The following is a 20876-nucleotide window of genomic DNA, read 5'->3' on the forward strand; positions in this document are numbered from 1 at the left end:
CAGCGCCACACCGGCACACCACTGACCCAGTGCCACAACGACAGCTCACTGACACAGTCAGGCACACAGACACTCCATTGACCCTAACCTTCAAGGGCACCCCATTGACCCAGTCCCACACCGACACCCCATTGACCCAGTCCCAAACCGAAACCTCACTGACCCAGTACCACACCGACACCACGCTGACCCAGTCCCACACCGAAACCTCACTGACCCAGTCCGACAACGACACCCCACTGACCCAGTCCCACATTGACACCGCACTGACCCAGTCCCATACCGTCACAACACTGACAGATTGCCACATCGAGAGCCCACTGACACAGTCAGACACACAGAAACTCCAATTACCCAAACCTGCACCGACACCCCATTTAGCCACTCCCACACCGACACTCCATTGACCCAGTACCACACCGACACCCCACTGACCCAGTCCCACACTGACACCCCACTGACTCAATCCCAAACCGACATCTCACTGACCCAGACCCGCACCGACATCTCACTGACCTAATCTGACACCGACACCCAACTGACCCAGACCCACACCGAAACCCCACTGACACCATCCCACAACGACAGCACACTGACACAGTCAGACACACAGACACTCCATTGACCCAAGCCTGCACCAACACCCCACTGACCCAGTCCCACACCGACACCCCACTGACCCAGTCCCACAACGACAACCCACAGACCCTGTCCCACACCGAAACCTCACTGACCCAGTCCTACACCGACACCCCACTGACCCAGTCACACACCGACACCCCAATGACACAGTCCTACACCGACACGACACTGACCCAGCCCAACACCGACACCCCACTGACCCAGTCCCATACCCACACCCCACTGACCCAGTCACACACCGACACCCCACTGACCCAGTCCCACATCGAATCCCCACTGACCCAGTCACACACCGACACCTCACTGACCCAGCCCCACACCGACACCCCACTGACCCAGTCCCACACCGACACCTCACTGACTCATTCTCAAACCGACACCGCACTTACCCAGTCCCACAACGACACCCCATTGACCCAGTACCACACCGAAACCCCACTGACCCAGTCCCACACCGACACCCCACTGACCCAGTCCCACACCGAATCCCCACTGACCCAGTCCCACACCGACACCCCACTGACCCTGTCCCACACCGAATCCCCACTGACCAAGTCACATACCGAAACCACACTGACCCAGTCCCACACCGACACCCCACTGACTCATTCTCAATCCGACACCTCACTGACTCATTCTCAAACCGGCACCCCTCTGACCCAGTCCCACACCGACAACGCACTTACCCAGTCCCACACCAACACCCCACTGACTTATTCCCAAACCGACAGCCCACTGACCAAGTCCCACACCGACACCGCACTGACACAGTCCCACACCCACACTCCATTGACCCAGTGCCATAACGACAGCCCACTGACACAGTCAGACACACAGACACTCCTTTGACCCAAACCTGCAGCGACACCCCATTGACCCAGTCCAACACCGAAACCCCAGTGACCGAGTCCCACACCGACACCCCACTGACCCAGTCTCACACTGACACCTCACAGACTCATTCCCAAACCGACAGCCCACTGACCCAGTCCCACACCGACACCGCACTGACCCAGTCCTACACCGACACCACACTGACATAGTCCCACACCGAAACACCTCTGACCCAGCGCCACACCGGCACACCACTGACCCAGTGCCACACCGAAACCTCACTGACCCAGTACCACACCGACACCACGCTGACCCAGTCCCACACCGAAACCTCACTGGCCCAGTCCGACAACGACACCCCACTGACCCAGTCCCACACTGACACCGCACAGACCCAGTCCCATACCGTCACAACACTGACAAATTGCCACAACGACAGCCCACTGACACAGTCAGACACACAGAAACATCAATGACCCAAACCTGCACCGACACCCCATTTAGCCACTGCCACACCGACACTCCATTGACCCAGTACCACACCGACACCCCACTGACCCAGTCCCACAATGACACCCCACTGACTCAATCCCAAACCGACATCTCACTGACCCAGACCCGCACCGACATCTCACTGACCAAATCTGACACCGACACCCTACTGACCCAGTCCCACACCGAAACCCCACTGACACAATCTCACAACGACAGCACACTGACACAGTCAGACACTCCATTGACCCAAGCCTGCACCAACACCCCACTGACCCAGTCCCACACCGACACCTCACTGACCCAGTCCCACACCGACACCCCACTGACCCAGTCCCACACCGACACCCCACTGACCCAGTCCCACACCGACACCTCACTGACCCAGTCCCACACCGACACCCCACTGACCCAGTCCCACACCGACACCCCACTGACCCAGTCCCACACCAACACCCCACTGACCCAGTCCCACACCGACACCCCACTGACCCAGTCCCACACCGACACCCCACTGACCCAGTCCCACACCGACACCCCACTGACCCAGTCCCATACCCACACCCCACTGACCCAGTCACACACCGACACCCCACTGACCCAGTCCCACACCGACACCCCACTGACACAGTCCCACACCGACACCCCACTGACCCAGTCCCACACCGACACCCCACTGACCCAGTCCCACACCGACACCACACTGACCCAGTCCCACACCGGCACCCCACTGACTCAGCCCCACACCGACACCTCACTGACCCAGTCCCACACCGACACCTCACTGACTCATTCTCAAACCGACACCGCACTTACCCAGTCCCACAACGACACCCCATTGACCCAGTCCCACACCGAATCCCCACTGACCCAGTCCCACACCGACACCCCACTGACTCTGTCCCACACCGTATCCCCACTGACCAAGTCACATACCGAAACCACACTGACCCAGTCCCACACCGACACCCCACTGACTCATTCTCAATCCGACACCTCACTGACAAATTCTCAAACCGGCACCCCACTGACCCAGTCCCACACCGACACCGCACTTACCCAGTCCCACACCAACACCCCACTGACTTATTCCCAAACCGACAGCCCACTGACCAAGTCCCACACCGACACCGCACTTACACAGTCCCACACCCACACTCCATTGACCCAGTGCCATAACGACAGCCCACTGACACAGTCAGACACACAGACACTCCTTTGACCCAAACCTGCAGCGACACCCCATTGACCCAGTCCAACACCGACACCCCAGTGACCGAGTCCCACACCGACACCCCACTGACCCAGTCTCACACTGACACCTCACAGACTCATTCCCAAACCGACAGCCCACTGACCCAGTCCCACACCGAAACCGCACTGACCCAGTCCTACACCGACACCACACTGACATAGTCCCACACCGAAACACCTCTGACCCAGCGCCACACCGGCACACCACTGACCCAGTGCCACACCGAAACCTCACTGACCCAGTACCACACCGACACCACGCTGACCCAGTCCCACACCGAAACCTCACTGGCCCAGTCCGACAACGACAACCCACTGACCCAGTCCCACACTGACACCGCACTGACCCAGTCCCATACCGTCACAACACTGAAAAATTGCCACAACGACAGCCCACTGACACAGTCAGACACACAGAAACACCAATGACCCAAACCTGCACCGACACCCCATTTAGCCACTCCCACACCGACACTCCATTGACCCAGTACCACACCGACACCCCACTGACCCAGTCCCACACTGACACCCCACTGACTCAATCCCAAACCGACATCTCACTGACCCAGACCCGCACCGACATCTCACTGACCAAATCTGACACCGACACCCTACTGACCCAGTCCCACACCGAAACCCCACTGACACAATCCCACAACGACAGCACACTGACACAGTCAGACACTCCATTGACCCAAGCCTGCACCAACACCCCACTGACCCAGTCCCACACCGACACCCCACTGACCCAGTCCCACACCGACAACCCACAGACCCTGTCCCACACCGAAACCTCACTGACTCAGTCCTACACCGAAACCTCACTGACCCAGTCCAACACCGACAACCCACTGACCCAGTCACACACCGACACCCCACTGACACAGTCCCACACCGACACGACACTGACCCAGTCCCATACCCACACCCCACTGAACCAGTCACACACCGACACCCCACTGACCCAGTCCCACATCGAATCCCCACTGACCCAGTCCCACATCGAATCCCCACTGACCCAGTCACACACCGACACCCCACTGACCCAGTCCCACACCGACACCCCACTGACCCAGTCCCACACCGACACCCCACTGACCCAGTCCCACACCAACACCCCACTGACCCAGTCCCACACCGACACACCACTGACCCAGTCCCACACCGACATCCCACTGACCCAGTCCCACACCGACACCTCACTGACCCAGTCCCACACCGACACCCCACTGACCCAGTCCCACACCGACACTACACTGACCCAGTCCCACACCGACACCCCACTGACTCAGCCCCACACCGACACCCCACTGACCCAGTCCCACACCGACACCTCACTGACTCAATCTCAAACCGAAACCTCACTGACTCATTCTCAAACCGACACCGCACTTACCCAGTCCCACAACGACACCCCACTGACCCAGTACCACACCGACACCCCACTGACCCAGTCCCACACCGACACCCCACTGACCCAGTCCCACACCGAATCCCCACTGACCCAGTCCCACACCGACACCCCACTGACCCAGTCCCACACCGAATCCCCACTGACCAAGTCACACACCGAAACCACACTGACCCAGTCCCAGACCGAAACTCCACTGACCCAGTCCCACACCGACACCCCACTGACTCATTCTCAAACCGACACCTCGCTGACTCATTTTAAAACCGGCACACCACTGACCCAGTCCCACACCGACACCGCACTTACCCAGTCCCACACCAACACCCCACTGACTTATTCCGAAACCGACAGCCCACTGACCCAGTCCCACACCGACACCGCACTTACACAGTCCCACACCCACACTCCACTGACCCAGTGCCACAACGACAGCCCACTGACACAGTCAGACACACAGACACTCCTTTGACCCAAACCTGCAGCGACACCCCATTGACCCAGTCCCACACCGACACCCCAGTGACCCAGTCCCACACTGACACCCCACTGACCCAGTCCCACACTGACACCCCACTGACCCAGTCCAACACCGACGCCCCACTGACCCAGTCCCACACCGACATCTCACTGAGTCAATCCCAAACCGCACCCCATTGACCCAGTCCCACACCCACACCACACTGACCCAGTCCCACCCCGACATGTGACTGACCCAGTCTCAACCTGACACCGCACTGACTCATTCCAAAACCGACAGCCCACTGACACAGTCCCAGACCGACACCGCACTTACCCAGGCCCACACCCACATCCCACTGACCAAGTCCCACACCCACCCCACTGACCCAGTCCCACACCCACAGCCCGCTGACCCAGTCCTAAACCGACACCACACTGACACAGTCCCACACCGACACCCCACTGACCCAATCGCACACCGACACCTCACTGACCCATTCCTACACCGGCACCCCACTGACCCAGTCCCACAACGACACCCCACTGACTCAGTCCTACACCGACAACTCACTGACCCAGTCCCACACCGACACCCCACTGACCCAGTCACACAACGACACCCCACTGACTCAATCCTACACCGACAACTCACTGACCCAGTCTCACACCGATACACCACTGACCCGGCCCCGCACCGGCACTCCAGTGACCCAGCCACCACACTGACACCCCACTGACACCCCACTGACCCAGCACTACACCGACAACCCTCTGACCGATTCCCACACCGACACCCCGCTGAACCTGCCCTGCACCAACAACGCAGTAACGGGGAGTGAGAGCAGACACTCCAATTTTAATGTCTGCATTGTAAAGTTTGATGTGTATCAGGTAATGAATATCAGAGGAAGTGTGACGCTTACAGAAAGTGTGCGTTGTAAATACGATTTTCATTCATTACTAGTGAACCTCGATGGCCTTGCTCATACTTGGACAGATGACCTGGAATGTGATTTCACTGCATTAGTTGAAACAAGCCAGATTGGCAGGCGAGGAGGACTGAATAGCACGTGGAGCAAACTTATCTCCTCGGAAGGTATTGAAACAGCCTTTATCAATTTAGGAAAAGTATTATTAAACCATGGAAAAGGGAGTCTAACATGTTATATGTATCTATATAACCTACTGCTCAGATACAAAATGGTCCTACTACTGCACTGCCGAAACCGTATATAGGAGTTTACACTCAAATGTTTCAAGGCCGTTCGGATGTAGATTGGAAACAAGATCTGTTGTTCTGAGATCGCAGAGATTGTTACCATGGTAGTAGAGGAAACCAGTCACGGAAAATAACTGAAACGGAAATAACAAAACCAACTTCACGTTTCCTGAGTTTAGTTAAGACGAAGATTAACCCTGAACATTCAGGAAGTTTTTCTAACCATGAAGCTCCGATTCAATAACGGATTTTTTTTTTACACAAGGCCTGATACTGCGGATTTACTGAATGCACCGTCAGTTCCAGTACAGAACATTAACCAGCGCCGCATCTACAGAAGGACATCGATAAAGTAATTACATTGACAGAAAGAGGCCCTGACAGCTCTGAAAATCTGATGGTCTTAAACCATCTAAATCTGTAACAGTGACCATTTAAATTACTGCTAAAATACTGAATTCGATGGCAAAATATCTGATAGTCACCACCTTTGTACAACTGAAACGATACAAAATTTGGATAAATTTCATAAAATTTGCTTTAAATCTGAGACGTCTTCAAACTACTGCAGGGGCCGGGCTTCCAACACTGGCACTGAAAGTGATCGAGTTCATTAGTTCTTGATCCACTCTGTTTACAAGAGTTTGTTCCCTCCGATTATTCACATCCCCCGGAAACTCACCAGCTGCAACACTAGGCTCGGTGGGCCCCTTGTTCCCAAATCAGCTCCAATACTGAACTTCAGTCCCTCGCTCCAGGTGACCCAACACAGCCCTGTTATTAATTTATTCGCTACTGTTTCCACCATTCTCCCCCAGTGAAGGGCCTGTCCTTTGCTCGTTCTCCCCAAGTGAAGGGCCTGTCCTTTGCTCGTTCTCCCCCAGTGAAGGGCCTGTCCTTTGCTCGTTCTCCCCCAGTGAAGGGCCTGTCCTTTGCTCGTTCTCTCCCCGCAGCAGCACTGCTGAGTTCCCAACAAACCCCATCAAAATGCTCGAAATTACCAGCCAGTTTTCACCCCAAAGTTTCCTGTATTAAATGCCAACTATTCCCTCCCCCTGCCGCTCTCAGTCAATCAATCCCTTCTTATTTAACACACAGCCCAGCTTCTGCCCCGTTGAATGCTGCAGCTTATGATACTCTGTGTTTCTCCGTGCCCATTCTTCCCGGGTTACAGACTGTCTGATCACACTGCGACCATTCTCCCCGGGTTAGATACTGTCTGATCTGACTGGACCATTCTCCCCGATTTACAGACTGTCTGAACTTACTGACCTGTTCAGTACATTCCTCGGAAGTTTATATCCCGGACCATCTCAGGAATTATGGCCCGGTTCATTCCATCCCCCTGGAGTTCATTTCGCGGACGATCCCCTCTATCATGACCCGGTTCAGTACATTCCCCTGTAGCTGATGCTGACAGTAATCCTCCCTCTTGGTTTAATAAACCAAATGGCCTCCTGTGAAACTGGAATTAAATGATTGTACAGCTTGGAACAGGATCACAGAGGGTAAAATAGCGCTGATGAGTTAAGATTAACCAGACAGGCGGTTCCAACCTCCGCCCTGCAGAGCTCGCACCCGCTCTCTGCTGAGTAAAAACCGTTACTTTTACACTTTAAAGTCACTTCCTGTTTTATATAAAACACTAGAAGGAAAGGTAGAGCAGAGTTAACTCAGTAAGAGAGCCCGACCCCTGTAACCCGGGGAACGATCCTGATTCTTACCCTCAGTCACAGTCAGTCCGCGCCGCCGATCACAAGAGTCAAACAGACCCGCGACTGGGAATCCCCGGATTCACGGCGGATGCAATACTGCGTCTGCGCGGGAGAGCAAGGGCGTTTTGCCAGCACTGCGCCTGCGCGAGAGAGCAGGCCTGCTCTGTCACCAGTGCGCCGCCTTGTCATTTCATGCTGATTGTGCCCAAACTGCGTATGCGTGATATTCCGCCTTTCACCTCCCGTTGTAAAAGCTAAAGTGAAGTTTCGCGCGACTGCCGGGAGGGGTCACTCTGGTTACCTCGGAGAGGAAACTTGCGCAGTCCAACGGGGCACTCGGGGTCATCCGTGATTAGTGGGCACCGCAAATTATAGAGTGTCTTCTGGACCCCGTTATTTAAATTGAGAGTTTATTACAGTGTTAATGAGATTGATGTTTAATTATATTAATGGTGTCTCCTCAGTTTGAGCGGATCTTGTGCAGTTTATTTTCTGTTAGTGATAACGTCATTCCTATTGGTTTATTTAAAATAGACAACTGAACCTCCACCTTCTCTGGCCACAAAACTTCACATTTAAATAATATCCAGCCGGGCAACATCGTCAAACAAGGTTCAAGTTCCAGAGAACAATCAGGGGCCTCACACTGCCCAGAGTGGTCAGAGTGGTCAGATGTTACTGAGGAGTGAGCAAGGCCTTGTTCACAACGGCTCCTGAGAAAAAGAATACTGACATTTCCCGACCCCCCTCACTCTATAAGTCTCCCACCCTTTACATTGACTATCATTGTATTTCTTACATAGTTCAAAATCCCCTTGTTATTTTCCTTGATGTTCACCTTCTTCTACGAACCCTCCGAATGTCTCCATTTGCTCCTGTCCCCTTATCACCTTAACAGTCTGCTTTATATTTACTGTAAGCTCCCTTTTAACTTTATTTTAACGCTATTTATACATGAATGCCTTCCTTTGAGATCGCCCATTATCTCCTTTTCAGAGATTATTAACCTGCACCTCATCCATCTCGTCTTTAACGTTCCCGTTCTTTATCCCTTCAAACCCTCACTTTTCTGTTCTGTATTATCTCACATTCTTCGTTTCTACCTACCGCTTTCTCAGCTTCTTAGTTCTACCCACATATTTAAACATGGAACATTTGCTTCTGACTTAAACCGGTTATCACCGTGAAAGAGCTTAATTTGTAATTTAATTATTGAACATTTAATATTCCCCATAGCTGATCTGCTTGTTCATCTCAATTTTCCCAAGCAATTAAACTGGAGCAGTCCCACTTTTTATCTGATAACCACTACCTGCTGCTGGAGCTGTTTATTGTCAATCTTTCCTCCCCCTACTCTCCCTGAATCTGTCATTTCCTCATCTCGATTCTAACTGGCCTGGCAATCAATACGTGACATTTTACAGGGATAGAGAGGCAGAGAAATAGAGAGGGAGAGAGAGTTAGAGAGGGAGAGGGGGAGAGAAAGAGGGGAGAGACAGAGGGTGAGGGAAAGGGAAAGAGAAGGAGAGGGAGAGAGAGAGAGGCATGGAGAGAGAGGTAGAGAGGAAGATCGAGTGAAGGAGACAGACAGGCATTTAAACAATAGCTAATATTCAAATATTTTTCTCACTACTTGGAGACGACACACAGAGTAAATGTTATGAATTATGCTCCATTAACTTAATGGAGAGAAAGACATAGGAAGGGATAGGGATTGGCGGAAATCCCGGATATTTTCCCTCCCCCCTCCGCACCCCATAGGATGAGACTTCAAACAAGGAGTATTGGTGTGTAAAATTTAACCTGTGTCTCAGAAAGAAGGGGCAACGGAAATGGGACCTGGATCACGAATAGGGTCAGTAAAACAAGTCTGAGAAGCACTGCCTTAGTGAATGTGGGGGGTAGAAGACTCTGATCTGATCTGTTCTGATCAAAACACTTCGCACTCTCATTCATAGATACATAGGAACAGAAGTCGGCCATTCAGCCCCCCGAGCGTATTCCGCCATTCATTGAGATCATGGCTGATCTGTATCCTAACTGCATCCACCCAACTTGGCTCCATATCCCTTAATACCCTTGACTAGCTAAAATCTATCCATCTCAGATTTAAAAGTATTAATTCAGCTAGTATCTACTTCTTTTTGTAGGAGAGAGTTCCACCCTTCTCCCACCCTTTGTGTGAAGAAGTGTTTCCTCACTTCTATCCTGAATGGCCTGGCTCTGATTTTAAAGTTATTCCCCCTTGTCCTGGACTCCCCCACCAGAGTGAAATGTTTATCTCTATCAATTCCATTCAAAATCCTAAAACTATCAATCAGATCACCCCTTCACCTTCTATATTCCATGGAACGTTAGCCTAGTTTATGTAATCTCTCCTCCTGATTTAATACTTGGAGCCCTGGTAACATTCTGGTGGATCTGCACTGCGCTCCTCCCAAGGCCATTATAACCTTTCTAAGCTGCTTTGCCGGGAACTGTACACAGTACTCCAAGTGAGGTCCAACAAGGCCTTTGTATAGCTGTAACAAAACGTCCTTGCCACTATATTCTAGCCCTCTAGATAGAAGACTTAACACTCCATTCGTCTTTTTAATTATTTTTTTTTTACCTGACGACTACATTTTAGTGAGCTGTGTACATGGACCCCTAAATCTCATTGGGCCTCCACTGTTCCTAGCTTTAAAAAAATACTCAGCTCTATCCTGTTTTGGTCGAAAATGACCTCACATTTATCTGCGTTGAAATCGATCTGTACAGTTTTGCCCACTCACTTAATCTATCAATGTCTCTTTCTAATTTTATGCTGCCGTCTACACTACTTACTATGCCATCTATGTTTGTGTCACCGGCAAACTTGGATACACTGCTCTCTGTTATGTTATCTATTATGTTGGAACAGAATGGGAGCACGATGAACATTCATTTCTAAGGAATGGGAATGGGCTGCATGGGGGCAGGATGAGAGCAGGTTTACCTCTTAAGTAGCCAGGGTATAATTGACATGAAATAAACCTGTACGATGCTTAATTCAAATCCTTTATTTATTGGGAGAAGTCCTGAACTCCGAAATATCGCTGTTTTTCTCCTATTATTACTAATTCTATTATTGCTGGACTTATTAGTAATGATCTCAAAATGAAATTTAAAAAGAGGGTGATTTATTTGTAAGTAATTCTGCATCTGAAGCCGTCATGGGTCTATTGAAAAAATATGTGCTTTAAAGAAAGATTTTCTTAAAGGAGGAGGGAAGCTTAGAGCAAGTATATACCGGTCTAAGTATTCACTGGAGGAGGGAGATTTTATATTCCCGCAATCTGTTAGCGGCATCCGAAATGTGGGGAAGATTCCTCAGATCTATTTCTACTGAAATCCAAAACGCGTCCTCTTCGAATGCTTTGCCCTCGAAATGAAGAACATATCAATTCTCCTGCTATGTTCATGATATCGCGAACACACAGTGAGACAGTGAACTTATTCCCTCCGAATAATACTTTATATTTACAGCATATTAAATATAACAATTACCGGAGCGGTTTCTTCACCTCATTTTGCGTTTCTCACTTCCAGACTAGTCCAGATGATATTAATTTGTTGACTGGGCATCGCGTCTGGCCAATGAAAGGTAAATCTTTAAAGGAAGTGGATTGGACGTATTATGCACCAATCTATGAACAGAACTGGAGCTCAGGCCCTTCAGGGCTCTCTTCTCTACACGCACTTTAACGGCGCTTTATTCCGACTCCTGGATATACTTCAGTGGTTTTCCGCCAGTCACGGGTTCCAGTATATAATCCAGGCAGGCAATTCGGTACAAAACAACGGTTACTTCATTTAAAAAGTTAACGCGCTTTATAAATGGAACCTATTCCTTTTGGCGCATATAAAAATATTGACATTTCTACGGCGCCATTCACGACCTCAGGACGCCCTAAAGTGATATGAAGTAATATTCGAAGTGCGATCACTGTTGTAATGTAGGGAAACCGGTGAACCAATTGGCGCAAAGCAAGATCCCACAAACAGCAATGTGATATTGACCAGGTCAACTGTTTTAGTGATAAATATTGAGCAGGACATCGGGGAGCACTCCACTGCCCTTCTTCCAATAGTGGCTTTGAGATCATTTAGGTCAACCTGAGGGGACAGACGGAACCTCGGTTTAAGGATTCATCGAAAAACGGCATCTCTAACAGGGCAGCACAACCACAGTACCGAACCTCGGACAGTGTAGAACTCCAGTACTGACCCTCGGTCAGTGCACGACTCCCTCAGTATTGCACTCGGAATGTCGGTCTGGGTTATGCGCTCAAGTCTCACGAAGTGGGTTTGAACCCACGGCCATCTGACCCAAAGGTGGGAGTGCTGATCACTGAGCCACGGGTAGCACCTGTTCCGATTATTGATCGACTCCAATGGATAATGGCGAGCAGTAAAATGTTGAAACGCACCTTTTCCATAATCTGTTTGCAGGAGGTTGCCGTCCGGTGCGGTGACGTGTCTCATCTTGCAATCGATCACATCCCCGGTCTCCATGGGTCTAAACGTATAAAACCAGCCGCTGTGTAACTGCCGTTTCCTGTGTACTGAGGGGATGAACCCAACCTATTGACTGCCGTGGACGAAGATTTCATGGACACGTTGAGAAATATGAACCTTAGTTCAACCATTGGATTAATATAATTTTCAACTGGACTGTTATTGGGGGAATAAATGAAGCAGACCAATGTGCCGCACATTAAAACAGAAAGAACGTTGCAAGTCAGCGAAGCCCAAAGGTTAAGACTCTTAGCAGAGTAGAGGAACGGAGATGCATATTTGTTCCCGAAGCATTGATGGTTCCAGGAATCCAGATAACCAGATTATTAAATGCCAAAGGACAGATACAAAGGACGATTTTTAAAAAGGCATTCCGGAGTTTATACACCTGTTGTTAAATGTGGGCCCGTTGAACATAAAAAGAAGCAAGTGAGATTGAATTGATATCACGTATCAGTCAGGCCACAGAATACTGGGCCTTATTGGGCATCCCGTTATATTGGAGCTATGGGGAGGCGACGACAAAGATGAACTAGAATGATGCCAGCAATGAAGGATTATAGTTCGGATGAAAGACTCCAAAACCTGTCTGTTGTTTTTTTCACTATATCGAAGCAGGTCCAGGAGGATATTCTGGGAGAGGGAACATAGGCCCGAGAAAAAGATTGATATCCATCTGTACGGCAAAGCTTCGGGTTCCATGAATTAATAACCTCGTTCGCTTTTTCTAAGGTTCCACCCAGCTCTCTCTCTCTCTCTCTTTCTTTCTTTCTCTCTTTCTTCCTTTCTTGCTTTTTTTCTCTCTTGCCTTCTCTTTCTCTCTTCCTTTCTAATTATCATTAGTTCTGTTTGACATTTTAACCAAAGACTTTCATGGCACTTTATCGCCATTTTTAAGCAAGTTTATCTTAAGGGGCAGTCAGTTATTGTTCGGGGTACGTAAAAAACACAAGCTTCACCTCGCAGAATTGATTGGATCTTTAAAAAGTAAAACTGAAAGACAAGCGCCCGGAAATAACCAAAACCAGTTTATACCCCGAATGGGGAAAAGCTCGACTTGAACAGATAAACAGAACCAGTTTATACCCCGAATTGGAAATGCTCGATTTGCCAATAAAAACCAGCCCTGAACGACAAAAGAGGTCAGTGACAACAAAAAAAAACCTTCACAAAAATAAATTCACAATTATATGAGGAAAAAGAGCGGGGTCAGACCAACGTGGGCCCCTTAAAAACAGATAATGGTGATATTGTAAATGAAAATATGGAAATGGTGGACATGTTAAATAATTACTTTGCATCAGCAATTACAGTAGAAGAAAAGGATCCCCTGCCGGACACCCCAAGGAAACTAATTTTGAATCAGGAACGGGGACTCACTATAATTAACGTAAGCAAATTAACAGCATTGCATTGAAGAGTGACAAATCCCCAGAAATAGATGGTTTCCACCCGAGGGTTTTTAAGGGAGTAGGTGAGAACATTGCAGATGCCCTAACTCTAATCTTCCAAAGTTCTCTCGATTCAGGAACTGTTCATTTTGATTGGAAAATTGCACATGTCACTGCACTATCGAAGAAAGCTGAGAGAGGGAAACCTGGGAATTACAGACCTGACTTCGGTTGTCGGGAAATCACTGGAGTCTGTAATTAAGGATCGAGTGACTGAACACCTTGAAAATGTTCAGCTGATCAGAGGGAGCCAGTATGGATTTATAAAGGGGAGAACATGGCTGAAAACGTCAGCCGTTATCACTGTCCTTGTTCGAATTGTGCGGCTTCCTGAACGAACGAAAGTACGAACGAACTTGCTCTTCTTCGAAATATTGCCTTGGGATCTTTTACTTCAACCTGAGTGGACCTCGGTTTAACATCTCATCCGAAAGATGGTAGCTCCGACAGTGCAGCACTCTCTCAGTAGTGCGTTGGAGTGGCAGCCTGGATTATGTGCTCAAGTCTCTGGTACAAGTAGCCCTTGGATGGCCTGACATGCTCCCTTTTCATGGTCCACACGTGTCGATAACGGGTGTGGAAGGGTTAAATGATGTTACATGACAGGATACATCAACTTGGCCTCGGTATTCTTTTGAGTTGAGAAAGTTGAGGGATGACCTAACTGAAATGTTTCAAATGTTAAAGGGATTCGATAGGATAGATTCAGTGAAACTGTTTCCTCTGGTGGGGGAATTCAGAAAAAAAGGTCTTTTTTGGGGTGGCAGGCAGTGACTTGTGGGATACCGCAGGGATCAGTGCTTGGGCCCCAGCTATTCACAATATATATCAATGATTTGGATGAAGGAAGCGAATGTAATATTTCCAAGTTTGCTGACGACACAAAACTAGGTGGGATCGTGAGTTGTGAGGAGGATGCAAAAAGGCCTCAAGGCGATTTAGAAGATTTGAGTGAGTGGCCAAATACACGGCAGATGAAGTATAATGTGGATAAATGTGAGGTTATTCACTTCGGAAGGAAAAAACAGAAAGGCAGAGTATTATTTAAATGTTGATAGATTGAGAAATATTGATGTACAAAGGGACCTGGGTGTCCTTGTACGCCAGTCACTGAAAGCAAACATTCAGCAAGCAGTTAGGAAGGCAAATGGTATGTTGGCCTTCATTGCAAGAGGACTTGAATACAGCAGCAAGGATGTCTTACTGCAGTTATATAGGGCATTGACGAGGTCACACCTGGAGTATTGTGTGCAGTTTTGTTCTCGTTACCTAATAAAGGATCAACTTGCCATAGAGGAAGTGCAGCGAAGGTTCACCATACTGATTCCTGGGATGGCAGGACTGTCGTATGAGGAGTTATTTGTCGACTCGGCCTGTATTCACTCCAGATTAGATGAATGAGAGGGGATCTCATTGAAACATATAACATTCTGACAGGGCTAGACAGACTGGATGCAGGGAGGATGTTTCCACTGTCTGGGAGTCCAGAACGAGAGGTCACAGTCACAGGATACTGGGTAGGATATTTAGGACTGAGATGAGGAGAAATTTCTTCACTCAGAGGGTGGTGAACCTGTGGAATTCTCTACCATCGAAGGCTGTGGAGACCAAGTCACTGAATATATTTAAGAAGGAGCTAGATAGATTTCTAGACAGAAAAGGCATCAAGGGGTACGGGGAGAGAGCTGGAATATGGTATTGAGATTGAGGATCAGCCATGATCATATTGAATGGTGGAGTAGGCTCCAAGGGCCGAATGACCTACTCCTGTTCCTATTTTTTATGTTTCTATATTTCTATGTTAAAAGGGCATAATCTTAAAATTAGGCCGAGGCCTTGCGAGAATGAAATCAGGAAGCGTTTATTTCACACAAAGTGCAGTGGAAATCTGGAACTCTCTGCCGCAAAATGGCTGTGGATGTCTGGGCGACAACTTAATTTTTCTTGAGTGAGATCGGTAGATTTTACTTAGGTGAGGGTATTAAGGGATATAAATTCAATTTAATTGAGTTAGAGGTCCGCAATGATCTGGAGGAACAGTCTCCAAGGGCTGAACATAAGAACATAAGAAATAGGAGCAGGAGTAGGCCAATCGGCCCCTCGAGCCTGCTCCGCCATTCAATAAGATCATGGCTGATCTGATCCTAACCTCAAATCTAAATTTATGTCCAATTTCCTGCAAGCTCCCCGTAACCCCTAATTCCCTTTATTTCTACGAAACTGTCTATTTCTGTTTTAAATTTATTTAATGATGTAGCTTCCACAGCTTCCTGGGGCAGCAAATTCCACAGACCAACTACCCTCTGAGTGAAGAAGTTTCTCCTCATCTCAGTTTTGAAAGAGCAGCCCCTTATTCTAAGATTATGCCCCCTCGTTCTAGTTTCACCCATCCTTGGGAACATCCTTACCACATCCACCCGATCAAGCCCCTTCACAATCTTATATGTTTCAATAAGATCGCCTCTCATTCTTCTGAACTCCAATGAGTAGAGTCCCAATCTACTCAACCTCTCCTCATATGTCCGCCCCCTCATCCCCGGGAATCACCGAGTGAACCTTCTTTGTACTGCCTCGAGAGCAAGTATGTCTTTTCTTAAGTATGGAGACCAAAACTGTATGCAGTATTCCAGGTGCGGTCTCACCAATACCTTATATAACTGCAGAAATACCTCCCTGTTTTTATATTCTATCCCCCTAGCAATAAAAGCCAACATTCCTTTGGCCTTCTTGATCACCTGCTGCACCTGCATACTAACCTTTTGATTTTCTTGCACTAGGACCCCCAGATCCCTTTGTAATGCAGTACTTTCCAGTTTCTCGCCATTAAGATAATAACTTGCTCTCTGATTTTTACTGCCAAAGTGCATAACCTCACATTTTCCAATGTTGTATTGCATCTGCCAAATCTCCGCCCACTCACCCAGCCTGTGTATATCCCCTTGTACGTTTTATATGTTCTCCTCACTCTCTACTTTCCCTCCCATCTTTGTATCATCTGCAAACGTTGATATGTTACACTCGATCCCCTCCTCCAAATCGTTAATATCGATTGTAAAGAGTTGGGGACCCAGCACCGACCCCTGCGGAACACCACTGGCTACTGGTTGCCAGTCCGAGAATGAACCATTTATCCCAACTCTCTGCTTCCTGTTAGATAACTAATCCTCCACCCATACCAGAATATTAATAAGACAATGGCCTCCTCCTGTTCCTATAGCCCTATTTAGGAACGAGTAATCGGGGAAAGCTCCAGGGGCAGGCTGGGGCCTGTTCGATTATAGTACATGGACGATGTTTGGGTGTTAGGGGGAAGAGAGACAGCAGGAAACAAACGCCGTTAGAAAGAAAGAACAAGACGAAGAGGAAAGCGAAAAAAGGGAGACTGTTGATAATATTAGTAATCCTCCTTAATTGGCTCCACAATGAACCTGACCCCATCTCCAAACTTGGGTTTATCTAATGGCGGCTCCTTTCCCTGGGACACGCAGTAATAAATCCCGCTGTCCTTTGTCTCGGCTTTCTTGGTTCGTAAGATCGTTTTCTTCTTGGAGCGTCTGACGAGCTCATACCCGTTCTTAGTGCCCTGTGTCCTCGAGTTTTCGAGTATTAGCACCAAGGGGCTCTCTCGATCTCCTCTTGCTTCAACCAAAAGAGGATTTCCCCGTCGGCCAAAGTTGCTCCACTCTGGCACTGCAGTTCGACCGCGTCCCCTTCGGCTGTCGAGATACTGACCAGTGTTTGCTTCGAGTGACCCTCTAAAATATAGGATAATCAGAAAGTAATGATATTCGATAGAAACTAAATGGGAAACAACGTTTCTCATAATAAAATAAATCAAAGAAAGGAAGTCTTGCATTTACACAGCGCCTTTCACAACCTCGGGACATCTCAAAGTACTTCACTCAGTCTGCATGTGGCTCCAGTCCCACATCATGTAGTTGGCGCTTAACGCCATCTGAAGTGGTCTAGCAAACAAGTTAGTTGTAGAGCAGGACAACTAACCAATAAACGAGCACCCTGTCTGCGTTGCCAAGTAGAGAATCATACAGTCACTCAGCATAGAAGGAGGCTATTCGGCCCATCGTATCTCTGCTGGCTCTTTGAAAGTTCTATTCAATTAGGCCCACTTCCTTGCTCTTTCCCCATAGCGCTGGTATTCTGTCCTCTTGAAGTATTTACCCAATTCCCTTCTGAAAGTTACTATTGAATCTGCTTCCACCGCCCTTTCAGGGAGTGAGTTCCAGATCGTAACAACTCGCTGCGTGAAAAAGACATTCTCATCATCTGTCCGCTGGTTGTTTCACGTCTCTTTGCTTCTTTTAGACTGTATGAATGCACTTTTCGCTTTTTTTAAGCAACTCTTTTTCTAAATATTTCCAGTGGAAAATAGTCAAATAATCGTGAAACGCGACAGTCACATGACAGAGTGGTTAATGCTGTGGGGTCCGTAGTTCTTGTAATATATGCAAATATGATATGTAAACTGGAATGTTAATGCATCGTTTTATTACAGGTACACGGCAAGATACATACGTTGGAAATAAGCCCAAAGCATCAGCTGCAATAACACGGTCTCCATTTTAACCGAGAATGTTCCGCGAGCTCCTTCACCGAATGGGCATCACAGCTTATGGCGTCCGAGCATTGGAATCAGAGGGTCTATCTCGTCTCCAATTCCCCAACGTCAACACTCGAGAGCTCACACCGCGGTTCCGCCTTGTTTCCATCTCTGCCTTGTTGGTGTAATAATTCAAATCGAGGCTGGATATCCAGAGGGCCAGAAATGTGAAAGATAAAGTAAAAAGCAAAGCCCCGTACCAAAATCTGACGAACCCTCACACGGCCTGTGTCAGCCTTGGCTTGGAGGTAACACTCTCGCTTCTGAGTCAGAAGTTTGCAGCGAACAAACCGCAGTCCAAAGATTTGAGCACACAATGTGGGCTGATATTTCACCGTCTGTCCTCTGAAATGACGCAAAAGATCCCGCAGAACTTTTTGGAAGAAGAGCAGGGAGAATTTTCTTCCTCTCCAGGACAATTTGTATTCTCAATTCCCGTTTAAAGAACACCATGAATACTTTCCAGTATCTTTCGCAGAAGAGGGTTTAGACCCATTGGTTAACCATATAATGGCGGACTGGAGTCAGGTGACGACCACAACATCGTGGTGGTAGGGGAGGGTGGTTAACTTTGAGCGATGATGTAAAATGGGGGATATCGAATTCTTCGTCCATGACTTCAATGGGATGCAAAATCGGAGGGGGTGTAGAACAGGCGGCAAATACGATTACGCACAATTTACACTATCTCCCAAAGTTAAAATGACGCCTTGGAGAGCCGGGACAGCTTCTGCTCCCTGAAGGACATCAGTGAACCAATTGAGGGTCGACGGCAGTCCTGCAGTTTTCATGGTTAAAGTTGTTGTTTCTTTGCTGCTGCCAGGCGAGAAATCGCCATAATTATTGAACTTAACTTCACAGAGTAATGACACACAAAGCTGTTCTGCATTCTTATGTTACTATGACAATGGCATTTTCTGCGGTTGCATTGGTTACAGTAAGGTAGAGATAAATCGTTACTGGACTGATACCGAACGCTTCAGATTGACAGGATGAGTGCAGCTCTAACAACACTCAAGAAGATCGAAACCACCCAGGATAAAGCAGCCCGCTTGATTGGTACCCCATCCACCACCCTGAACATTAACTCCCTTCACCACCGGCGCACAGTGGCTGCAGTGTGTACCATGCAGAAGATGCACTGCAGCAACTCGCCAAGGCTTCTTCGACAGCAATTCCCAAACCTGCGACCTCTACCACCTAAAAGGTCAAGGGTAGCAGGCGCATGGGAACAACACCACCTGCACGTTCCCCTCCAAGTCACACACCATCCCGACTTGGAAAGTTTTCGCTGTTCCTTCATCGTCGTTGGGTCAAAATCCTGCAACTCCATACCGAACAGCACTGCGGGAGATCATTCACCACACGGTCTGCAGTGGTTCAAGAAGAAGGCTCACCACCACTTTCTCAAAGGAAGTTAAGGATGGGCAATAAATGCTGGCCTTGCCAGAGACGCCAACATCCAAAGAAGGAATGAAAAAGATGCAGAGTGGCAGTACTGCAGGTAGCCACAAAATGGCAGCAGATTACAGGCTGCGTTGCTCTATTTTATACAAGATTTAGACTACCGAGTGCTGACACTGGTCTCGGAACAGACAATGTTCCACTCCTGAAAACCAACTTGCCTCACTTCGATGAGCAGCAATGCCCAGACAGAGAGACAATGAAAAGGTCAAAAGTAAATGTAAAGTAAAAGTTTTTAAAATATTTGCATTTAATAGCGCCTGTCAGGACATCGGGATGTCCCAAAGTGCTTTGCAGCCAATGAAGTGTAGTCACTGTTGTAATGTTGGGAAACGTGGCAGCCAATCTGCTCGCAGCAAGATCCCACAGACAACAATGTGATAATCAGCAGATAATTTGTTTGTCTTTTTGTGAGGGATAAATATTGTGCAGGACATTACAAGAATGGGGAAAAAACACGTCAAACTCGATGATTCTTTAGGTAAAAATGAATGACGGTATCGCTGGCCTCTTGTCTCTTTGGTAGCAGTGAGATAGAGAAAGGCAAGCAATGCTCGCCGCCTGGTCGTTAAGGATATATTCATTGTGCAGTTGTAGTCTCCAGAGGTTTTGTCTCAGGATGGGGCCTCGCTATTCAATCTATGGAATGTCCTGAACTAAGGAATGAGCCACATTAGAGAATTGCATGTACGGATTTAAACTCAAAGAAGCTGTCGCAGCCAGCCACGTTGGAATCCTGGAATCTCTTACTGTTCACCTCAATGTTTGCTACATT

The 20876-nt window shown here is 48.5% G+C and overlaps 1 protein-coding gene across 2 annotated transcripts in view; it reads right to left on the minus strand.

Annotated features, from left to right (window-relative positions):
* Positions 1–8122, minus strand: part of LOC137318137 (NACHT, LRR and PYD domains-containing protein 3-like) — a 34576-nt gene extending 26454 nt beyond the window's left edge. The window contains exon 1 of one of the 2 annotated variants that reach the window (XM_067981107.1): positions 8039–8122. The gene's annotated coding sequence lies outside the window, so the exon portion shown is untranslated. Of the gene's footprint in view, positions 1–7586; positions 7724–8038 lie in introns of those variants that run through there. The other variant, XM_067981108.1, reaches the window with a different exon arrangement.
* Between the last annotated feature and the right edge of the window lie 12754 nt (positions 8123–20876).

The sequence above is a fragment of the Heptranchias perlo genome, unplaced genomic scaffold (genome assembly GCF_035084215.1).
Source record: "Heptranchias perlo isolate sHepPer1 unplaced genomic scaffold, sHepPer1.hap1 HAP1_SCAFFOLD_65, whole genome shotgun sequence".
Lineage (NCBI taxonomy): Eukaryota > Metazoa > Chordata > Chondrichthyes > Hexanchiformes > Hexanchidae > Heptranchias > Heptranchias perlo.